Source organism: Vulpes vulpes, chromosome 7 (genome assembly GCF_048418805.1).
Source record: "Vulpes vulpes isolate BD-2025 chromosome 7, VulVul3, whole genome shotgun sequence".
Classification (NCBI taxonomy): Eukaryota; Metazoa; Chordata; class Mammalia; order Carnivora; family Canidae; genus Vulpes; species Vulpes vulpes.
Window position 1 is genome coordinate 122,980,723 of NC_132786.1, and position 8,005 is coordinate 122,988,727.

Consider the following 8,005-nt stretch of genomic DNA (forward strand, 5'->3'; position numbering starts at 1 on the left):
CCCTACCTTTCTCGACTGGTATAAGTCTCTTCCTCAGCCCTTCTTTTACCAGACTCAGAACACACTCCAGACCTTCCTTCATTCTGAAAAGTCGTGCCTCGAGGCTTTGCATCTTGCAGATTCTTCTTTTAAGGATGTCCTTTCCCATCTGCATTAGTTCCCTATTGCTCCTCTAACAAAACAACCACAAACTTAATGGCTTAAAACAACACAAATGATTGTCTTACAATTCCAGGGAAGACCACAATGGTTTGGCTGGCCTGTGAAAGGCCTGCCACACTGTTGCCTTGGGCTTGTCCTTTCTTTCATTCTCTTTCCCAGTGGAGCACCTTCCCTCTACCCTAAGCCTTGGTCATGAAATTCTTGCCTGAGGATAGTGAAGACTCACCAGAAAATGGAAAATGGAAAACGAAGAACCAACCAATTCTGAAAATACCAAACAAACAGGCTATTATTTCAGAGGAGTTAATTTCAGAAGAAAAATGGATCAAAGCTTGCAAAGAAACAATATACATGGGTCCTACTGGTAAAACTAGAATTTGGGCAACTAAGAAAAGTATAGCCAGGAAAGGGCAGTAGTCTCAGCGCTGCAAAGAACCCTTCATGATGAATGTGCCTTTTTGGGAAAACAGTTCTGACTGCCAATGGGAGCCAAAGGCCTCAAACTGCCCATAGATCTCATAAGATGATGAAAACCCAGAAGCAGCCGTTGTTCTGGAGCCTGAGAGAGAAACTGGCTTTGAAGGTGACATTGAATACTCTCCAGCTGTATGTGTGGATCCAGGCAAGTCAGGCTGTACACATGCTCTGTGACAGTGACTTAATGAAGATGATGCTAAAAATTAAGACCCAAGCCAAAGCTGGGGATGGACAATTTGTGGAAGTGACATCTTTACTACCAAAAAATGATCTACTGAAGAGACATGGTAGCTGAAGAACATCTGACAGGGAATGCCAGGGTCTGCTACTCTGCTCTGCTGCTGACACGTGCAAACACAAAGCCACGTAAAGTATCCTTCCTTAAATTTTAAGGTCAAAGGACAGTAGCCATATTTTTGTAAACAAGATCGCCAGACCTCCTTCACTAAGGCTTTGTGTTCAACTTAGTTTAATGTAGACTTGAAATTCACTTTTTCATAAAATTAAAATCACAGAGAATGAAAATAAAAATCCACAAGTGGAGGGGTAGTTGAAACAATGAAAGAACATAAATATCGTCCACTGGGAAGAAACCAAAAAAAAAAAAAAAAAAAGATGAGATCATGTTGAAGAAATCATTTGTCAAATCCGGTTCAGTGCTAAGCTAACCCTGACAACAGGGCGATTATGGGAAAGATGCTTGGTGCTCGTCGTCAAGGTGGCGTACAGCCTCTGAAGTGAAAGGGCTGTTAGTGGGAATGAGAGACACCTGGGCATTCTAGGATTTTTGCTTAAAATAAAGTTGATGAAGAATGGGGACAGGGCTCCCATCATAAGCCTGAATATAGGAAAGGCACCCAGAAACCTAGTATTAAGGCAGAGAGGCATTTTGCAGCTTGAGAGAATGGAGGAAGGCACTAGCATCTTATGAAGGCATAGAAGAGTACACGCATATTCTAAACCTTTTCTCATGCACAGATGCTGGCAACAATCTCAGAAAACATTTACCTATAATAGGAAGCCTTGAAGACAAGTTAGACCTTTGAGACCCTAATACATACAAAAGCTACTTATGAATGACATTTGACATCGCCTCTTAGATTTAACACTTATTTCTGCTGATTTGATTAGCTAATATGATATAGCAACTTACCAGGCTTAGATGATTATTTGCCATCAGACTTCATTTTTGAACAATTAAATCTCACCTCCTGGTATATTTTGAACTTCACTGTAGTTCACAATTCCTAAAATTGACTATAAAACAGGGCTAAGTCCCTCTTGTTATTCAATTTCTAGTATCAGATTCAGGCTCCTGCAGGGAGACTGAAACCAGTCAGGGTTTCCTAGACAGCAATCTGAAAGTAGTTGAAAAAAGATCTTTTTTTGAGATTCTTCTTTGAGTCGAAACTGATGCTTTACCCCATGCAGTTCCAACACCTGTCTGCACCTAAGGCTACTTACCTGTGATCATCTTCTCTGCCCCAACATTTAGAATTCCAACGGGCTTCCTACTTTTTTCCAGGGAAGAAGCAGAGGTATCCTAGGGATGATTTCACATCCTGTAGACAATGGGCCGGACAAATAATTGACCAACCTAGAAAAAAATAAAACTTCTTTAGAATCAGACATTTTATTTGTTTGCAGGGTAAATAGGCTTCTCTTAAAATTTAATTGAAACAGAGATTTTATCTGGCCAAGTGGATCAGAAGCAAAATAAGGCATCTCTAAATTTCAGTCTCCACTCACATGCAAAGTGTCTCTCCCCCACACAAAATAAATTGTGTTCTAATTCACCTCCTTAAGTCTATGGCCTATTAATAGAGACGTCTGAATAACAGAATGAACTTAATGATTTTACTTAGGTAAGCAGATTATATAAAAATTAGTCCTAAATCTTTGAACTACACTTGAAATAACTTATCCCTTTTGACATGGTTTGAACATAGCAGTAAAGGGCCATAGTAGCAGACATATCGACATTAGCTTTGCATATGAACCAAGAAATTACTACTTAACAAATTAGGCACACTTTAATTACAGAGTTCAGAACATTACATCATATTTGTATGTGGCTGTCCTGTACCATGACATTTGCATCGTAGATCTGTAGATGTTTGCATGAATCTATGAGTCACCACTCTTGTATATGACACTGAGAGCAAAGACATTATTTATGCTTTTTAAAATATAAGAATATCATTTCTTTTGCTTTAAAATTGTATTTTCTATTTTTCGAAAAAAACATATTTTGGTGATTAGACATAGATTGTAAATTAAAAATGCAGTATGTTTTACATTTATAAAGTGGAATTACAAGTAAAGTTATGGTATGCTTAACATTTTTCACACCCTGGGCAGCCTGGGTGGCTCAGTGGTTTAGCCCACCTTCAGCCCAGAGCGTGATCCTGGAGACCCGGGATGGAGTCCCATGCCGGGCTCCTTGGCATGGAGCCTGCGTCTCCCTCTGCCTATGTCTCTGCTTCTCTCTGTCTCTCTCATGAATAAATAAATAAAATCTTTTTAAAAAATTAAAAAAAAACATTTTTTACATCCTGAGACAAGCTCATCAGAACAATTTTTCAATTATTAATCATCAATATCTATTTTTTCCATATAACACTATTTTCTCAAGAAATTTGCTGATTCAGCATTTCAAAAAGCTTACTTCCTTGCTTGCTTTTCTTTCTTTTTCTTCCCTTCCCCTTCTCCCCACTCCTCTTTCTTAGTATTACATCCCTAGAAAGAGATGTTAGGTGTGTCTAACATCAAAAAACAAGGTGGAGGAGGGAGAAAAACAAATGAACAAACAACCAAAGAGAATGAATAGCTGAATGGAAAATGCTAAAAAAAAAGAAGTTGTGGTCTGGAAGATTGAGCCAGAGATTTGAAACCAGTGCAACATTACAAATATAAATAATATATTTGAGAAAAGCTAAGAAAATGTTGGTAATGTAAAAAATCTCATCACTCATCAAAAAGAGTCACAAAAGGAGATAAAATAGAAAGGAAGTGGGTATAAGAAATAATAGAAAAACATTTGCTAATATTGAAGAGAGACAAATTATCAGGTTGCACCCAATGAGTACCAGAGAGAATGTGTAGCTACCTACACTAAGGTACATCTTTGTAAAATTGTAGTACCAAAATTCAAATTTTAGCAATGAAAAATAATATACATCTTTAGGAAGTTAGAATTAAAAATAGATCAGTCTAAACCACAAAACTCCTAGAAGAAAACATAGACAGTCATTATTTGGACATCGGCCATTGAAACTTTTTCCTAAATATGTCTCCTTCAAGCAAGGGAAACAAAAGGAGAGATAAACTGTTGAGATTACACCAAAATAAAAAGCTTTTGCACAGTGAAAGGAACTTCAACAAAATGGCAAGGGAACCCGCTGAATAGGAGAAGATATTTGCAAAGGTTATATCTAATAAGGAGTTAATATCTAAAACATATAAAGAACTTATACAACTCAACACAAAACAAATAATCAGATTTAAAATGAACAAAGGATCCGAATAGACATTTTTAAAAGAAGACATACAAATGGCTATCAAAATTATGAAAATATGTTCAACACCACTGATCATCAGGGAATTGCAGACCAAAACCACAGTGATCTATCACCCCTCACCTGTCAGAATGACTAAAATCAAAAAGACAAGAAACAACGAGTGTTGGCAAGGAATGTATGAAAAAAGGAATCCTTGTGCACCGTTGGTGGGAATGCAAATTAGTGCATTCACTGTGTAAAAGAGTATGGAGTTGACTCTAAAATTAAAAATAGGGGCACCTGGGTGGCTCAGTGGTTGAGCATCTGCCTGAGCTTGAGGCATGATCCCCAGGTCCTGGGATTGATCCCTGCAGCGAGCCTTCTTCTCCCTCCACAAGTCTCTGCCTCTCTCTCTCTCTCTCTGTGTCTCTCATGAATACATATATAAAATATTTTTTTAAATTAAAAATAAAATTATCATATGATCCAGTAATTCCACTACTGGGCATTTATCCAAAGAAAATTAAAACACTAATTCAAAAAGATACATGCACCTCTATGTTTATTTCAGCATTATTTATAATAGCCAAGATATGGAAGCAGCCCGAGTGTCCATCCATAGATGAATGGCTAAGGACGTAGGGTGTGCATGTGTATGTGTGTGTATGTATATAATGAAATATTTTTCAGTCATAAAAAAGAATGAGATCTTGCCATTTATAACATGGATGGACCTAGAGAGTATAATGATGAATGAAAAGACAAGTGAAATTAGTCAGAGAAGGACAAATACCGTATGATTTTACTTATACGTGAGATTTAAGAAACAAAATAAACAAACATACAAAGAAAAAAAAAACCAAATAACCAACAAGAAAATACAGAGAAACCACTGGTGGTTACCAGAGGGGAGGAGGATGAAAGATGAGTGAAATAGATAAATGGAATTAGGAATATATTTAGCATGATGAGCACTGAATTGAATTGTTGAATCATTATATCATACACCTGAAACTAACATAACACAGTATGTTAATTATACCTCAATAATTTTTAGTTCTTCTTCAAGGATTATTTAAGAGTGTATTTTAATTTTTTATAGAATTTTATAGAACTTATTTTTTGTTTATATTGTCAAATAGTGTCATTTTATCTATAATTTTACTGACCCCACATCTTCTCTATTGGTTTATTTCATGGAAAATCTAGACTTTTCTTTTCCTTTCTGTCCCGTTCTAGTAATTGAGGTTTATAGTATTTCAAGTTATTCAAGTTATTTATAGTATTCAAGTTATATTATTCAAGTTAAAATTTTTGCAATACTTATAGTGCTTACTGTAATCGCTCTTACCCTTAGTTCTAAATTTAAAGCTTAATTCTAACTACCTTTGGAGTTATCATTTAGACCCGATTCAGTGAGTTTATTCTTTCAGTAGTGTCCATTTTATTTCTTTTTTAATGAATGGCTTAAGTATGACATAGTATTCAAATATGTGGATGTTGAACATCCATCGCTTCGTAAAACAACAACTTTCCACATGAGACAATTTTCTTTTTTATATGTTTCTCTCTGCCCTTTCTAGATAGCAAACTATTTAATGCCAAGGACTATGTTTTTGTCTTACTTTAAAAACTATTTAATCTGCAATCAAATGTACAGTTCCCTCAGAAATTTGTGAAATGAACAATAGCTGATAAAACAAAAGTGTAAGTAAACTGATGCTAAGTAGATTTCCCAAAAACAAGTAATACAAAAGTTTAGCATGTAAAAGCAGGAGAAAATCATGAACGTTTCAAGTAGACATGTGTAAATGCAACAGACTCTATGATATAAACATAAAAATGCTTTGGGTTGGAAGAATAATCTCTTTTCTCTCTACTATGTTTTAAAAGTAGAATTATGCTCTGAATACCCACAGAGTGTGTAACCCCAGATTTTGAAAATCTTATTCATAACAACTTTTGTTTAGCAAAATAAGACTATCAGAACACTAAGATGATTTTTTATTCCTCTTAAATTTTCAAGTAAAAAGTCTGAAGACAAAAAAGATAGTAAAAAATTTAAAATTTATGTTAAAGTCACTATAATAATCAGTTTCCATATTTTATAAGTACATATACTATAAATTTGAATTGAATGATACTCCATTTAACATTTTTATGGCATACAAGAGTGAGTTGTAATATTTTCTGGTATTTTGTTTCTTAGGTACTACAATTGTATACTATTAATTTCAAATAGTATCTATTGAGTCATGCAACAATTGTTACTATTTTTATTTACTGTGATTCCTACGCAATCAGTGCACTTTTGGGGGGAGAAGGTATGTCACAAAAAATTTCATGTGACTGAGTAGTTAATTTTAGATGTGATCATCATCTTGATCATCATCTTATTTTCCTTGAACGTGTTACTTGATGCTACTGCATCTGCTCCAGTTAGTTTTCCCTCAGGGGTCCAAACTCATGACCTGGGCCTGGTTTGTTCAGGAAATGTTTACAGCTGCTGTCAAATAGTCAATTTTATTGAGTTTTACATTTTTTTGCTTCCTCAGAATTAGCAATTCACGACTAACATAGTTCCAGCATGATTCTGCATTTCCTCAATTGTTTGAATGTCATCCCTATCATCCCTCTTTTCAGTTAAGGAGAGGAAGACTTGGTTTTGGCACCTCCCAGTAACACCCAGGAAGCCTTGTCCCTCATGTGACTGTTGAAGCTGGCAGAGTCATAATGGATCCAAACAACAAACCGTACTATTCCTTAGATGCCATCAGCTTTGTTTAAACCAGATGAATTGAGACTTTTTTCCTTTAAATCTAAAAAAAAAAAAAAAAAAAAAAAGTACTTTCTGAAAGAAAATGCTTTTATGTTTTATTTAATTTGAATTTTTAAGATTTCTTTAGTTTAACCCCCTGCAAAAAATTAGACTACTACTGCTAAACACCTCACTTTATATTTTACTGTTCAGAACCACGGAAAATGCATAAAATCTATGACGAATATGTCTTTTTTTTAATGCAAACAGTTTTATTTTTTAAAATAAGAAAGGATCAATGGAGCAGAGAGGTGAAAAAAAATAATTATTCCTACCCCAGTGATTTGGAAGCAATGTGGTAACAGGAACCTGGTACAAGCAAAGCAGATGGAATAGTTTGCCAATGGCCAGCTCATTCTTAGAACTTGGACTGTGGCCACGGAAAGCAGTTTCTTTCATTTGCTGATTTGCAATCCACGTGTCTTTCTTCGTGAAGTGTCCATTTAAATCTTTTCATTGCATTTTGCTAATTCTTTATATATTACATATGCAAGTCCTTCATCAATTGTGCGTTTTGAAAATATTTTCTTCTGGAAGAGATAAAAATATAGATATAGAGAGAGAGGTAAGGGAGAGAGAGAGAGAGAGAGAGTCGAGATGTTCCAGGACCATTTGTTGAAAGCTCTATACTTTCTCCATTTGGTTTCCTTCACAACTTCTTTGAAAATCAATTGACAATATATGTAGTCATATCTTTTTGGACTATAATTTTTTTTCCATTGATTGCTGTACCCTCCCTATGTCAATATCCCATTATCTCGTTTATGGGAGCTTGTGGCAGCTCTTGAAATTAAGTAATGAGAATCCTCCAAATATTTTCTTCTGTTTCAAAATTGTATTGATTAATTTAGTTCCTCTGTCTTAATTTTGGAATCAGTTCAGTTTTCATTGTGTGGGAGAAAAAGCCTCTGGGATTTTTATTGGGATTGAATAAGAACTGATGGCTTGATTTAGGGAAAAATGGCATTTTAACTGATAAATTAATCCATGAAAAGGAAATATCTTAGTTTACGTAGGTTTTCTTTAATTCTTCTTGTCAGTGCTTTAT

The 8,005-nt window shown here is 35.1% G+C and overlaps 1 pseudogene; it reads left to right on the forward strand.

Moving 5' to 3' along the window:
* Positions 1–401: 401 nt before the first annotated feature.
* On the forward strand, positions 402–1,031 carry LOC112929856 (ADP-sugar pyrophosphatase pseudogene; annotated as a pseudogene).
* Positions 1,032–8,005: the final 6,974 nt, after the last annotated feature.